The sequence below is a fragment of the Pipistrellus kuhlii genome, unplaced genomic scaffold (genome assembly GCF_014108245.1).
Source record: "Pipistrellus kuhlii isolate mPipKuh1 unplaced genomic scaffold, mPipKuh1.p scaffold_m20_p_10, whole genome shotgun sequence".
Taxonomy (NCBI): Eukaryota; Metazoa; Chordata; class Mammalia; order Chiroptera; family Vespertilionidae; genus Pipistrellus; species Pipistrellus kuhlii.
Genome location: NW_023425405.1, coordinates 42562892 through 42578684, shown reverse-complemented (window position 1 = coordinate 42578684; position 15793 = coordinate 42562892). Strand labels below are relative to the sequence as shown.

Sequence of the window (15793 nt, the reverse complement as noted above, 5' to 3'; positions counted from 1 at the left end):
TGGTAAGCAGAACATGTTAGATAATAGTAATGAAATGCAAAGGAAGGGTGGTTTTGCTTTTATTTCTACATGATTATTGCATTCTAGATATAATAGTTTGGAAGGCGGACTTTACAATATTTAGACTTTTACTACTTAGTAATATTTTAGTTTTTAATATATTCAACTTCCTAGTTTGTGTAGCATTCGCAATGGAATAGCTGTGTAAGTTCACGCGTCTTCTAAATATTGTTAGTTTCTAAAGGAACCAGTGGTAAAAATTATTTCTGAAGTTTATCTGTCTTGGCTAGGTTACAAAAGAGGCAATTGTTTAAAAAAAAAAAAAACTTAACGTTAAATATTTAAAAATAAAGGTAGCATTAAAGAATGAAGTTGAATTGTCTGGGGCTACACATCGCTCAGTCCCTGAGTAACAACACAAAGTTAGTATATATCAGGTTGGAAAATTTCAGAAGTGAAGTTTCCATTTTGAAATGAAATGCAAGGTGTCTAAACATGGAAAGATGCCTGGAATGTTACCTTTAGGATTTCATCTGTAGCTCGGAGTCAATTCAAGCTATTTTCGTTTGGCTTTTTTTTTTTTCCTTTTGTGCCTACGTCACCGGTTTAAGGTTTTTTATTTATTTAATTTGGAGAAGAAAGAAGGGGATCTGTAGGGCACGTTGACTGGGTCTGCAAACCACAAGGAGGACTAAAGAAGGACTCTTGGGGGGGGGGGGGTCGCTGCAAGGCGATGGTGTGGCAGCCTAGAGGGACGCGGAGGGAGACGATTCATCACTCTCCTCGAATCTTATTCCACCCAAGAAAATTTTGGAGAATGCGAAAAAAGCAGCAACCCAGCATTCTTGAAGAGGCGTGTCCTCCCTCCGGGGGCTGTCCAATCGCATTCCTTCAGAGGGAGCCATCCTGAGCAGATTGATGAGGGTTGCTAGGGAACCGGAGCGTCTCCCGCCCGCCTGACCCAGAGATGGTTGTGCACGAGCCCTCTCCTGGGGCTTGCAATGTGCAGTGTGAGCTGCGTGCGGGGCAGAGCTGCACGCCGGCCTCCCGGGCTCTCTGGCTCCCCCTCGGCTCCCGCTCCCCCTGGCCCTCCAGCGCGCCGTGAGCCTGGGTGGTGCCCGGGGACCACGGGAGACCTTCTCGCGGGCTCACGGCTCGTACTCTCTCCCCTGCAGGCCGGGAGCTCCAGCCGGGCTTCAAAGTTAGAGCCGCAGCTCTCCCGCCGCCCCACGCCCCTCCGCCCCGCCTCCCCGAAATCCCCAACCTTCGCACGCTCTGCCCAAAGGAGGGTTTATTTCCGAGTGAGAGGCGCAGGTCCCCAGGCACCACCTCTCCGGATTCCCATTCAGACACCCTCCCCATCTAGGTACCCTAGCTCGCTGGAGACTCTGCAGATACACCGTGGGCAAAGGGAGGGAGAGGAGGGGAAGGGGAGGGGAAAGGAGAACCAGAGAGGGAGCGAAAGGAGAAAGATAGGATGAGGAGGAGAGAATGCCAGGTCCCTGCCTCTGCCCAGAGTCCCGATTAGAGGCTGTGGGTCCAGCGCGGCCAAGGTGAGGGAAAGTTGCTTCCCCCGCCTGCGCCTGGGACGTGTGGGTGCCTGTCCAGAGGCGAGGGGCTCCGCTGGGGACCTGTCCCCCCTCCTTCCCTCCCTCTGTGGAAGACCACGGGGTCTCCCCCCTCTTCCCAACCTCCTTCGCCTCCTCCTCCCTCCCGCCCTCCCTTTCCCCACTCCCCCTGACTGGGAGGCCTGGGTGTTCTGCCCCGGGCAGGGGTCCAGCCGGCAGGGGGCGGGGGCGGGGCCGCGGGGACAGGGACACGGCGCGCACAAGTTGGCCATCTCGGGGGGCGACCTAAGTTCTCCCTCGGATCGGGGAAGGACAAAGCCAGCCAGCTACCTCTTTTGTGTCGGATGAGGAGGACCAACCATGAGCCAGAGCCCCGGTGCAGGCTCCGCCACCGCCGCTGTCACCACCACCGCGGTCAGCGCCAGTCCCCGCCGGGAGCTGTCGGCGCCAGGTAAGGGGTCCGGCCCGGGACTCGGGGGCCCTCCCTCCGAAGGGCGCCCCGGGGAGGGCGCGCGGGGCAGGTGCGGCCGGGAAAGTTGAGGCAGAGCACGCACCGGTCCCTGCCGTTCCGCAGGGGTGGGGAGGCTGGGGGGCAGAGGCCATGTGGGTGGGTGTGCGTGAGTGAGTTGGTGTGTGTGTGCGTGCTCCTGTGTGTCCGGGAGGGAGGCAGCTTTCGGGGCTCAGCTCTGCAGCCAGGGTGAGAGATGTGGAGGGACCGCGGATGCTCGCAGACCCCCAGAGGAACCAGTCTCATTGGCCAGCTCTGTTGTGGGCTCAGGATATGTTTGTGTGGGGGGGCTCCTCCGGTTTTGTGCACAGGAAAGCCTGCGATGCCTGGCGGCCACGCCGGCTGTGCCCTGTGGGCGTGGAGGCGGCCGGGCGCGGTGGGCAGCGGGCGGCGGGCAGCGGGCAGCGGGCAGCGGGACGTGGTCCGGGCTGCAGGCGGGATGCGCTCTGCAGCGAGAGGCGGCCCGAGGTCCGCGGTGCTGCACACGCTCTTGGAAAGGATCCCTCACTCGATGCACTTTGGTCCCTTTGGGCTTGAGTGAAAAATCGAAAAAGCCAAACTGAGAGCGTATATATCGCTTCATCTCTCCTGTTCCATTTTCTTATCTGAAGACGAGATAACTCAGAGGTCAGGAGATTTGCGATCTAGAAATAGACGGGGTAATATACCCCAGAAGCTTGTTTCTTAAGGAGATTTCACTTAGATTTTCTTCTAGTTCCTTCCCTAGGTTAACAAATGTGGGAGATTCCCTAGTGCGTAACACTGTTGGGTAGATATTTGAAGGGGACATGCCCCGGCCATGTAAATATTTTAAAGCATTGTATGCATGTTGATGATAACCAAAGGTCACCCTTCTAATAACCTGTGGTCAAGTGCTCAGCTAAATTGCTAATATTTTTTTTCTACCGTTATTTGAATAGAGCTGTGTTTGACACATATAGTTACATGCATATTCAAAGTTGAGATCCATGTGAGTTGAAGCTGGTGTGACTCAAAGACCTCAAGCAATAGTTTAGTGCTTTAAGCTTCTCTTCTTCAGTTTATGTGTGCTAGCTGATTTTAGAACTGTTCAGTAGAGCTATGCTGTGTTTCTTTGAGGAGAATAAAGCATTTATTGGTAGAGAAACACGGTTCAGTTCCCTACATCTCAGTCTGCTTTGGTTTATCTGATCACATATTTTAAGGCTGCTGCCTGAACTCTTAATTGTTTGTGTACATGTATTTAATATAGTAATGACCAGAACACTTAGATTGCCATTGCACTGAATTCCTGTGGGTTATGGAGCTCCTACCAAAGAGGTTTAGGTGATTCTTTAATGATTCTGTGGTGCTAGGCACCTTTTCTTTTTCTTTCTCAAAAACAGCCCAGTAGAAATTAAATAGATTTGGGAAACTATTGCACACTAGACCTTAATCAAATGGTATTTCCCCTTCATACCATCAGCATCTTGCCTTTACAAAGATTTCTCACACCTGTAGGTTCTAGCTGTCCATCCTTTCCGGCTCTGATCTTTCAGCAGGACTCTAAGGGCACTTTGAATGGTTCTGCCTTAAGGTTCACTTGATTTCTATTCAGAATAGCACAGGTGCTCAGGATAGAAACTAAGGAGAAAAAGTCTCCAAACTTACTTTTCACAGATAGAAGAACAAAAATGTTACAATATCTACATTCATTGGGCTAAACAAAAGGATAAATGGTAAGAAAACCTTTTAGTATTGACAACCTCCACTTCTTCACCTCTCCTCCCCCCCCCCCACACACACACACGCAAAAACAACAACAAAAAGTTCATATAAAATCTCTTGGTCTATGAGCTAGATCCTTGCAAATGAAATCATTGAAAATTATGCCAACAGAGGAGGAATAGGATACACTTGGTGGGGAGGGGGGTTGGGGGATAGAGACCTCAATTTGAATTAAATATTTTTCATAATTTAGGAATATGTGATTAGTAAATTGAGAAAAATATATGAGAAGCTACACAAACAGAAAATGTTATTAATAATGGAAATATTTTCAATGATCCACTGATGGTCTTTTAAAAAGTTGTGGTGTGCACATGAAAAGAAATGAGTATAACATTAAATCATTTACCTCACAATAACCACACATCAAAAATCATCCCTTCTCTAAATTTGTATCCCTGGAGTTAAAATTGGTGGGTTGCACAGATGAAAAGATAGGATAAAATTGAGTTTTAATTAAACTTAATATTTTTACTGAATAAAAGAACTAGGATAAATGCCTAAAGGTCACCTGCCTCACTTCTCTACTTCCTGACAGGTGACCACCATAACTGTATAAGACTGAGGATGGTCTTCTTTGGAAAGATGCCCCACAATAACATTTCTACAGCTTCCCTGAATACCTTTTCCTCTTCCTTATTTCATGTCAAACTCTTTTCTTAAAATTAAACCATTTGCTCTTTTCTGTCCATTTCTCTAATAGATTTCAGCCACAAAACGTTGCTAGATTTTTCTCCCACGGTCCTACCTACCTCCTGCCAAACTGTAGTCCCTGACCGGGGAATGAAATGTTTCCATTGGTTGTCCGGCACGCCACATCATCCCAAGACACCATTACACAAAAGAAATGAAAATTAATACCTGAAAGCCAGGCAGACAGGATGCATTTATGTGCATTGGAATGTGGCCAGAGTTCCAGGGTGAGAATTGTTTTCCCCAGGGGGCCCTCCCAGAAGTAAAAGAGTCGTGTTTACTCATGCCTCACTATCTTACACTGTTTATTGCTCATGTTCATCTTTTCTGAGATGCTGCTCAATGCATCCCATTCTACATGAGATAGATTTGTTGGAATTGCTCCCTGGAAGTAGCATAAAATGACAGAAGATTTTCCACCAAGACTGAACACATAAAATGAGTACAATCATAGTAATCACACAGACAGCAGGAGCTATTAGGTCATTCTCCTCCTTCCACATCTAATGCAGGCTTGGTCCCCATTGCATACTGCATTTTGGAGTACTTCAGTCCAGTCTGATTTTAAATGGCTCGAGTAATGTCTTTTTCCAGTGCATTTGAAAGACTATTTCACAGTCTAATAGTTCTCCCTATTAAGAACTTGGTTGTAATATTCAGCCTAATTATCCCTCTGTTCTATTTTGTCTTGATACTTATTCCCTATTATAACCCCTCTGGACCAGTACATTCTGTTGCCTGATTTAGAGTCTTCATCTCACATTTATTCACGATTTGCAGGATACAAAAGGCTTTATACAGTTACAGGAGAGAGCACAAAGGTGACAGTTCTATACCTGAACACCTTTTTAAATATTTAAGACAAATCTTTCAGGTCATTTAAAAAGATGACTTTTTAAATATATATATATATATTATTGATTCCAGAGAGGAAGGGAGAAGGAGAGAGAGATAGAAACACCAATGATGAGAGAGAATCATTGATCAGCTGCCTCCTGCACACCCCACACTGGGGATTGAGCCCCCAACCTGGGCATGTGCCCTAAGAGTTGAACCATGATCTCCCAGTTCATAGGTCAATGCTCAACCACTGCGCCATGCCAGCCAGGCTGATTACATACTCTTAATAACTTGTGTTACTAATGTGAGGAAATTTTCCATCTCTGACAGCAATGACCCATGTGAATATTGAGCTGATTCCTTCTAAGTAATGTTCTATGTGGATGCACATTTATGAGACATTTTCATTGCAAATTTGATACCAACAGAACCCTGTCAACACCCACACTACAAGGGAATTCTGTGACATGCTGGTCTGATGCTCCACTGAGCCCAGAAGCTGTTGTCATGTAAATTTCACTATCGAAATGAAAGTGATTTCCATAATTAATAGGAGGTGTTAGCATATAGTAGTGTGTGTAGTTTGGATGTATAGATTAACACAATATAGTAATTCTGTTAGAATACAGTAGCTCCTTCATACTAAAACAATGTTAAAAGCCAGCAGAAGTAAGCTTGAATTCATCACTGTGCTGTAACATCATGAAAAATAAGTTTGAATCATGCATATACCAATATGGAGTAAGTTTTTATTTATATGGAGGTACCATATGTGAAGGTGAGTTTAAAAATAAAATAATCCAAAATAACCACAAGAGAGAAACAGGTTTTCACTTCATTCACTTAAAATCTCGTTCTAAGATGTCTATGCTTAGACTTCTGTTAAGAGTCTTAAGGAACTATCTTGGTAGACTCACCATCCCACTCAGTTGTTTCTTCAAGCCCCAGACACTGCAATGGAAGCTAAGCTAGTCAGTAGAGGAGTAAATGACATAAATCAGGAAATAAGTTCCTAGGTTACACTTGGCAAGTCCAGAAAATATAAGACTCAGAGCAAAGTGAATCAGCAGCTAAAAATATTTTTCCACTGCTCGGTGAGCATTAGACTGCACATAGAAACATTTATGTAAATTAAATTAAGGAAACAGTAAAAAAAAAAAAAAAAGTGGCATTCTATTATAAAACTGACTATGTCTTTAAGAAAATAAAATTAGACTGCATGGAATAAATAATTTTTAAACCAACATTTTTTATAGTACTATTCATGGTATAGTGGTGAGTACCCTCAAAATGATTTTCCTTAGAAACAAAGGGGAAATCAATTTTCTCAGTGTAGGGAAAGTAGGCCATTAATGTACTTGTGACTGCTTCCCGGGACTGAGGCATTCTAAGAAGCCTGTGTGTACACAGACTATAATACCTCCTCACCAAGTGAGTAATCTTTTTATGCAACTGAAAATTGTACACTGTACTCTAAGAATGGGACAGAAAAATAAACTGGGAAAACATTCAGGTATAATTGTAGACTAAAACATCATATTTGAAAATAAAACCACATATAGAGAAGATATCTCCACAGAAAGCCCAAAGTAGCTGTCATTTTTACTTGCCTGTATAGCACTACATACACACACACACACACACACACACACCCTACCTACACACACATTTGAGTAAATTCATTTGAAAGAGTATAGATATACACCAAACAAAAAAATTCAAAACCATTACATTAGACTCATAGCTTGAAAAACATTAGAACCTATAGATATAGCATGGATTAAGAGTATAATAATTTAGAGGCATGCCCCTAAAAAACAAAAAAGAAAGAAGAAAAAAAAAAGGTTACCTTCAGAAAGAAAAAGTAGCTAATAAGGAAGCAATCAGTCAGCAAATCCTCCTTCCTATATAATAAAACCCTAATATGCAAATCAACCAAACAGTGGGATGACCAGCAGAATGACTTGTCGCTATGACATGCACTGACCACCAGGGGGCAGATGCACAATGTAGGAGCATTTGCCCCCTGAGAGGGATGTGACCAACAGCCACAATCAGGAGGCAGGGCTGGCCAGCGGGCGATGCCAGGCTGCCAGCCAAGGTGGGTGCCAGTGGGGGTCAGGGGGAGTGTAATTGCCCTGCCTGCTGGTGGCCCCACAGATGGCCCTGATTGCCAGCCAGGCCTAGGGAACCTAATCTATATATTGGAAACAGTCTTTTGGATTTCAAAATTAAAACCTGGCAAGGCTACTCTAACACTGAAAAAACGGGATGATGCAGTGATGAGATGCATGGATTCTGGCTCACACATTTTATAGTCAGCCCTGATTCTGACACTTATCACTGTGTGACAAAGCCAATTACTTAACTTCTCTCTCCTTCAATTTCTACTACTGCCTCAGAAGGATCGTGTTATGTATTACTTTTTATAATCAGGGTAAAAAAAAAAAATGTAGCTGCTCATACAACCACAAGATGCTTTTCACCTTCATGAAAAGTATGGTCACCGGTGCAGGCAGCATCCCGGATTGTGAGAGGGATATCTAACTGCCTGTTTAGGATCTACATCCCCCGAGGGGTCCCAGATTGTGAGAGGACACAACACAGGCTGAGGGACCCCCCCCCCCCACCACCACCCCCTGCATGAATTCGATGCACCAGGCCTCTAGTATTTAATAAACATCTATTATAATCAAAACAATTTCTGGACATGCCATGGGGACACAAGAAAATAAATGTGAAAACACATACAAAATTTCACAAACATGTCAAGTTGAAGGTATTCTAAAAATCAAACTTGAAACTCCAGAAAAGAGTTTCCACCCAACAAAGGAGCCTATTCCTTCATTTAACAGATGTATTTAGAATTAAATTTTCAAACAGAGGCTAGAGAGTCACCCATTTCTCCATCAGAGGGGCGTTGGTGTTGAGGAGACTGTACCTGCCACGTCTTCTAAGGCTGTGACAAAACCTCAGCTGTGTGGCCTTCTGGCCAAGCGCCTGCGGTTTCTATCAGTGGAATGATCACTGTGTCCTTGGGGGTGCGGCTTTCTAAGTTTGCTGTGGCTGAACCAGGAAAGGAGGCATAGACGGATTTCTACTGAAATTATGGTTGCACGGAAGATTTGGAGGAGATGAAGAAGGCTGGTATCTTTCAGAGTACAGAGTAATCTAGGAATGTAAAGAATTTCTTTGGGTTGAGTTCCATGGAAGTTTGTCACTGACCTGTGTTTCTAAACTAGGAAACATGAATATTTGAACTACGGAATAGGTTTTCCTGATCAATCAACAAGAAATAAAAAATAAAAATAAAAAATTTCAAAAATAGATACTTTGACACTCTATGGAGACAGAATGCTGGATGATATGTCATAATAACAGATGATATTATTGACCATTTGTCATGTGTTGAGAACTCTGCTAAAATACTGCATGGATCTAATTTAATACTCACAATGGCCCTATCAGGTAGGTACACTGATCCTCACTTTTCTTTTCTTTTTTTTCCTCACCCAAGGATATTTTTCCCATTGATTTTTAGAGAGAGTGGAAGTGAAAGAGAGAGACAGAGAGAAACATGATGTGAGAGAGGCACATCCACGGGTTGCCTCCCACATGCCCCCTATCAGAGCCAGGAGCCTGCAACCGAAGCATGTGCCCTTTACTGGAATTGAACCCAAGACCCTTCAGTCCGCAAGCTAATGCCCTATCCTGTGCTGGGCCAGCAAAGCCAAGGGTGAACCTGAGTGGGGGCGATGAGGATTGAGAAAAGATAGACGAGAAAAGGAAAGCTGGGATTCGGTGGGACACTGCTTCCCTGATGGGAACCCAGCAGTGCCACAAACTACAAACCATGTCTTATTTTATAGCAGATGCCACAAGATAAAGTAAGGGAGTGGTCAAGATGTTTACAATATTCTCATGGGTTTCAGTCCCACTCAGTTACATGCACCTGATCAAGCTTTGTTTACTTGCAGACTGTATCACTTAGGCACATGGGGCCAGTGTTCGGACGATAGGTTCAAGCTATAGCTGTTGGCTATAATAGTGCTGGGGCGGCTCTGCCCTCCAAGCTGGGACTTGCACATGGCCACGAGAGGACTATGCCCTCTCATCAGTCCAAGGCTTGAACCTGTCCAAACTCTGTAGCCATGCCCCACACTATCCAATGCGCCAAACCAGCCAGGGCTAAAGAAGAGGAAATGGAGGCTCCAAGAGGTGAAGTAATGTTCCCCAGTTCAAGTTGTTAACAAGTCAAGAACTGGAAATCAAACTTCTTTATCCCATGTCCTTTTGTCCTTATTATTAAGTTGTACTGCTTTATTTTATTCAACAAATATGTTCTTAGCCCGAAGAAAAAGGAACATATTTTTGTAAAGGAGACCAATGAGTAGTAAAATATAACCCAGAATAGAGTTCTACAGACTCAGCCTTTCCCTATCCCCAATCAGTCACAGTGTCTTCTGGGGGACAATGAAATTCAATTGGAAGAAATAAACTGAAAAAATTACTTAAAATTAACTAGATCTAAGGGATTAAAAAAAAAATCCAAAAAGTCTATGAAGATGTGTGCTAACAAGCTGAGAAATAAGCACCAGGTGTGAAAATGGGAACAAAATCTATTTCCTGGAGCCTACTTCTGATGGCCATAACAATCTGTAAAACTAAACACAGTGGCAGGTATACAGTCGCACAGAGAGCCTGCATGCAGGTGAATAGCAGTTCTGTTTGTTAAGGCCAAAATGCTGATGCTGCTCTCCTCCTACGACCTAACAACTTCCCACCAGGAAAACAAGCTGGTAAAGATGTTTTGTAGACTAGTAAATTTCGAAATTTTCTTTACCCAATTGAAGTATTCATCATCTTTATGTAAGAAGCACAGTACTGTACATATGTTGGCCGTTTTCTCATAATATATACAACAACTTAAAAGAGGACCAGCTCAAGGGTTTCAAATTTTGAACACACCGAGAAGAAGAAGAGAAGGAAAGTAACCTGCCAATGATGCTGAAGACTCAGTTCGTGGAGCGGCTCTGGGAGAGCCGGCACCTCATAATTCTCTCACCTGGGTGCTTTCCCACAGGCAGGAGACCTGCTGTCTTGGTTGCATGAATTTATATTTCATTTCAGACAACCAAACAGCTGAAATATGAGGCTTTGCTTGAAAGTGTTTCTCTGGTTTGTGCTAGAATATTTTATGGGCATAGAAATGGATGGGCATCACAGATCTGTCCCTCCGTCTGGCGAAAACCGTTTCTTTTGATTGTTAATAATATATAGCAGGTAGATTATTAGTAATATTTTATATTTTGCTTAACAGTGTCAATTCACCATGTGTTGATGAATATAACATAATAGACTGTTTTCAGAAAATATGTCAAAATGTATGCCAATTTGGGAGATGGCAATACGAGGTTAGAACAGTCAGAATTTGGATATGCCTCAAGGGGAAAATGAGATCTGGAGAATACAATAAAATGTTTCTATTTTGAAGAATCTTATTTTTCCTTTAATAAAGATTCTCTCCAGGCTGATGCATTAATCCTAGTGTTTTCAGTCAAGACCAGATACATTGGTGACCAGACTAGAACACATTTCATAATTATTAAGGAGACATGACATGCAACTTAGATTTCTAACCCATCTTCTCAATAGATTTTGCTCAAGGGGGAATGCTTTTTGGCGGGAATGCTTTGAAGAAGCCTAAGAACCCTACCTCTCTCGCCCACCCCCAATATCTTCTAGTACTTGCCTTGGTTCCTTATGCTTTCTGAATTTTAAACTAAAGTATTTTATCCAAGAAGTACAAAAGATCACATACTCATAGGCTAGGCCCATGTAGTGCACTAATCCTCCAACATATTGTTGTTGTTTTTTATTCATTTTTTTTTTCAGAAAAGCTAACTTCATCCAGTTTGGAGAGAAGTGGACACAATGAAAACATAATTTTTGCCTACTTTTTAATTTTGGCTATGAAAAGCCCTTCCTTCACTCTGGTTTCTTACATTTACATGATGTAGTCACTTGAGAGGGAAAATACCTTTCCTGTAGTTATTGAACAAATGAAGCCCTGATAGAAAAAAGGTTGAAGTGTTATGGAGTGCTCACCCTCCCCACATTATTTTCCTTCTAAAACCCTAAATTTGTGTTTGTTGCTAGATGATGGAGGTAGAGAATCTGGTCATCTTAAGTACGCTCCTCAGATGGAAAAGTTTGGAGCATATAAAGCAGGGAAGAGTGAGAAAGTTGAAGGACAAAGTCAGAATAGCTCTCTTCTTCTTTTCCTTCTAACCCTCCCACCTATTGTACCAACAACAATTACCTGCTTAATTCTGCTGTGAAGACTTGTCACCCAGAAGAGCCTGCATCAGAATCAATTCGAAGTGTACTTTAAAGGAAGAATACTGGGACAGATGCATCCCAGGCTAATTTTCTTTAGATTGGGATTCAAGAATATACATATTAAGTAAGCTTTCAAATTATTCTTTAAATGTTTGTGTGTTTGTTTGTGTGTGTGTGTGTGTGTGTGTGTGTGTGTGTGTTTTATTCCTCACCAGAGCATATTTTTCCATTGATTTTTTAGAGAGAATGGAAGAGAGGAGAGGGAGAGAGAGAGAAACATTGATGTGAGAGAGACACATCTATTGTTTGCCTCCAACACTCACCCTGGGCCAGGAATCAAGCCTGCAACAGAGATATGTGCCCTTAACCAGAATCAAATCCAGGACCCTCCAGTTGACTGACCAATGCTCTCCACTGAGCCAAACCTGCCAGGGCCAGATTATTACATTCACATTAGAGAAACTACTATCTTAGTCTGCTCGGACTGCTATAATGAAATACTAGAGACTAGATGGCTTAAGTCACAGACATTTACTTCTAACATTTCTGGACGCTAGTGTCAATGTAAGAAGCAACCAAACCTGTAGAGTATTTTTATGAGTTTATTTGAGCCAAACTGACCACAATTGACCAGAAGCAAAAATCTCAACAGATTGAGAAAATGCTCTACAGAACGGTAGTTTTGCAGCTTATTTTATACATTAGAATAACAGGAGGAGATTTAAGGAAGATTATGTGAAACCCATTGGTGGTAGCTTAAGGGGATGGGAAAAGACAGAGCAGGGAAATTTCTGGGATTGGATAAAAAGTAAAGCCAGGAGACATAATTATTTTACATTGGTGGGCACAGAGTGGTTAATAATTAACATTTACAGCACATGGACATGGTATGTGGGAAACAAGGTAACAATGAGAGGTTCTGTGGTCTCCTGCTCTGTTGTGCCTTAAGGGGTTTGCAAAAGAAAATTACTCTGCCATTTCAAAGGTATGTGATTAGATGCAAAAAGGCAATAGACAGGCTCACTGAAGGTAAAGATTGACAGTTGTCAAGGAAGTAATAGGCCAAGGAAGTGACTACCCACCATAACCTGCTTTTAGTTAGGAATTTTTATGTTCAGACCATTCAATGTGGTTACTTTCAGTTTCTGACTTTCTAGGGCCTACCATGCAGGCCTCCACCTGAGCTTGTTAGGTTCAGCGGCTCTTGTTCAGTCTACAATGGAAAGTTCAAGGTCAAGGTGCAAGTAGATCCCATTCCTGGTGAGAGCCCACTTCCTAAAGGACCACCTTCTTGCTGTGTCCTCACCTGAGCACTGCTCTCCCTTCCTCTTCTTACAAAGACACTAACATCATTTTGGGGCCCCATCCTCATGACCTCATCTAAACCTAATTACCTCCCAAAAGTCCCTCCTCCAAATATCATCACTTTGGACTTAGAGCTTCAACGTATGGTTGGGATGGTGCCACAAACATTTAGTGCATAACAATTAGACAGAGAATGATGGGCACATAGAGAACACCCAGTGAAATTTACTTTACAAAATTACCTCCCACAGCAAGTCCACTCTAATTACAATAGATTAACCAGTTGTATAAAATAAATTCTGCATGCCTGAATATCAGTTAATTAATAGAGCTCAACTAATAAATCCCAGTCTCCAAGAAGGTTTGTGCAAAAAGGTTTATTTTCTAGAAAACATCATATCATTTCCATTGCAAATGAATTTTTTTCTCCTGTTACCTACAGTAAATCCCACAAAGATATACACCCAATACATATCTTTGGGACATCTTTAGTTGGAAAGCTTCTCATTTTTCATCTTCTATCCTTTATATTTTATAATTGCAATACTGAAATGTTACAAAGGGAAGTTACTGGTGTTTGAAGAGCATCATCAATGAAAACATCCTTTCTATTTCTAAGAATAGAAATGCTTCTGCATTTGGGTAACTGCACATTTAAAACTGAAATTATTGTCTTTATAACTATATCCTTGTGAGCTAGGGGGATGTGGGAAAACATTGTTTTGTCACAGTTCCCTCCCTCTGCCTCCGGATCTGCAGAGGGGGAGAAAACTTCACTTGGCAACGTCTTATACATTCTCCACTCAGCGTCTACTTCGTTCAAGAGAATGGTTGCTTAGTTGGAGTTGGCAATCCTCACAAGTACTGCCAAAGACAGTTTTTTCAGCAGAGTCCAGAGCAACATGGAGTAAATGCTAAAGAGGGAATGAGGGCAGGGCAGCAGGGGGTGGAGGAGGCTTAGGCTAGGCCGCCCCACCAGATTTACCTCCCAGGGGGTCTATGCAACCTCTCTGTGTTCACATTAATAAAGGACTTCGTGAAGAGAAAAGCAATAGAAAATAGACCATACTCCCTTCCCCCAACTAAGTCTCTCTCTCAAAAATAGTAGAAATCCATTTAATTTCTAAAACTTAGGCTGCCTCAGGTCCCCAAATTTCAAATTGTTGACAGCTACCCTGTGTCCCTAGGAGAGCCTAGCTTTCTTATCTCTGCTGGTTATGTGCTTACACCTGATAAAGGTACTTCCAGGGACCCTCCATCTGACAGGACAGCTCTATCTGGCTAAAGCTAAAAATCATCACCACCCCAAGTTAGCTTCTTCCTTCTTATTTCCAGAATCTAGGAGGGGACCATCATCTCCCCAGAAAATAGTTCAAACTCTTGGAACTGCCTGAAATTTCCCTTCTGTTTGGTCTTCTATGATTCCTCCTTCATAACTCATCCCACCCAGAGTGCTCCTTTCTCTCCTACTGCTGCCAAGAACTTCGTCCAGGTTATCATCATCTACTCTCAATCATCTCTGATCATTTATCTCCTCCAGTCTCTCCCTCCTCTTTTATTACTGATTTGCCCGACACTTATTTAGTGCCTACTGTGTGTCCAGTCACTGTTCTAAAGATACTATTGTAGCAAACAACAAGAATTTAGAAGGATTTTTGTTCTCATTCAGGTTACACTAAATAGTAAGGGTCAAAACATAAACAGAACTAAGGTCCTATGGAGAAAATATATTGATATAATGTAAAAAAGAATGCTATTGCCTTAATAATAATAAAAAAAGGAATATTGCTACCAGATGAAGTTAGATGAATAATTGTCTTGACCATTCCATTCCCTGGTTTAAAAGGCAGTAAATATAAACTCAGCACTTAAAAAAAAAAAAAAAAAGTTTGAACTTTCTAGTTTGCATCAAAAATCTTTTACAAGCAGCCCACAATTGTATCTTTTCAACCCTTTTTCCACAAAACAAGCCTCTCCTCTACCCAGATTCTCTATCTGTGCACAAAATAAACCTTTAAGGATATTTGTAGTCATAAGTCCATTTAGAATGTGTTTTTCTCTTCCTTTTTACAAACCTACACTTTAAGGCCATTTCCAAACCCCAGTTCATCTGAATAAGTCCATACTAATGATGTTTTCATCTGACCCACCAAAGAAATTTGTACCCAAAGCATCCATGGGCTTCTCATCATATTTTAATTGCAAACCATCTCCATTTAAAACTTAGTGTTCCTAGACCCGTGGTCAGGTCAGCAAATTGCTGCTCTTGAGCCACATGAGGCTCTTTGGCCCTTGAGTATTTTGTGGCTCTTCCACAACATACCACGGCCTGGGTGAGTTTTATTTTGAAGAAGTGGAATTAGAAGAAGTTTAAGTTTAAAAAATTTGGCTCTCAAAAGAAATTTCAATCGTTGTACTGTAGATATTTGGCTCTGTTGACTAATTTGCCAACCACTGGCCTAGACCAATATAACAATTAAAACTTTGAACTTTAAGGTTGGGTCTTCTATCTGACCCCAATGGAAGCCTATTTCAGGTTAGAAGTTGAGAAAGAAAGAGCCAATGCTCCACTCTCCTTGTCACTCATTTTAAAAAATATATATATTTTTATTGATTTCAGAGAGAAAGGGAGCGGGAGAGAGAAATATCAATGATGAGAGAGAATCATTGATCAGCTGCCTCCTGCCAGGCCCCTACTGGGGATTGACCCTGCAACCAAGAACCAACCACTGAGCCACATCTGTCTGGGCTCCTTGTCACTCTTTTAAACTCTAGTTCTGACTCTGCCAAA

At 42.5% G+C, this 15793-nt stretch overlaps 1 protein-coding gene across 1 annotated transcript in view; it reads left to right on the top strand.

Moving 5' to 3' along the window:
* Positions 1–1715: 1715 nt before the first annotated feature.
* Positions 1716–15793, top strand: part of GRM3 (glutamate metabotropic receptor 3) — a 176242-nt gene continuing 162164 nt past the window's right edge. The window contains exon 1 of the mRNA XM_036429551.2: positions 1716–2019. The gene's annotated coding sequence lies outside the window, so the exon portion shown is untranslated. The remainder of the gene's footprint in view (positions 2020–15793) is intronic.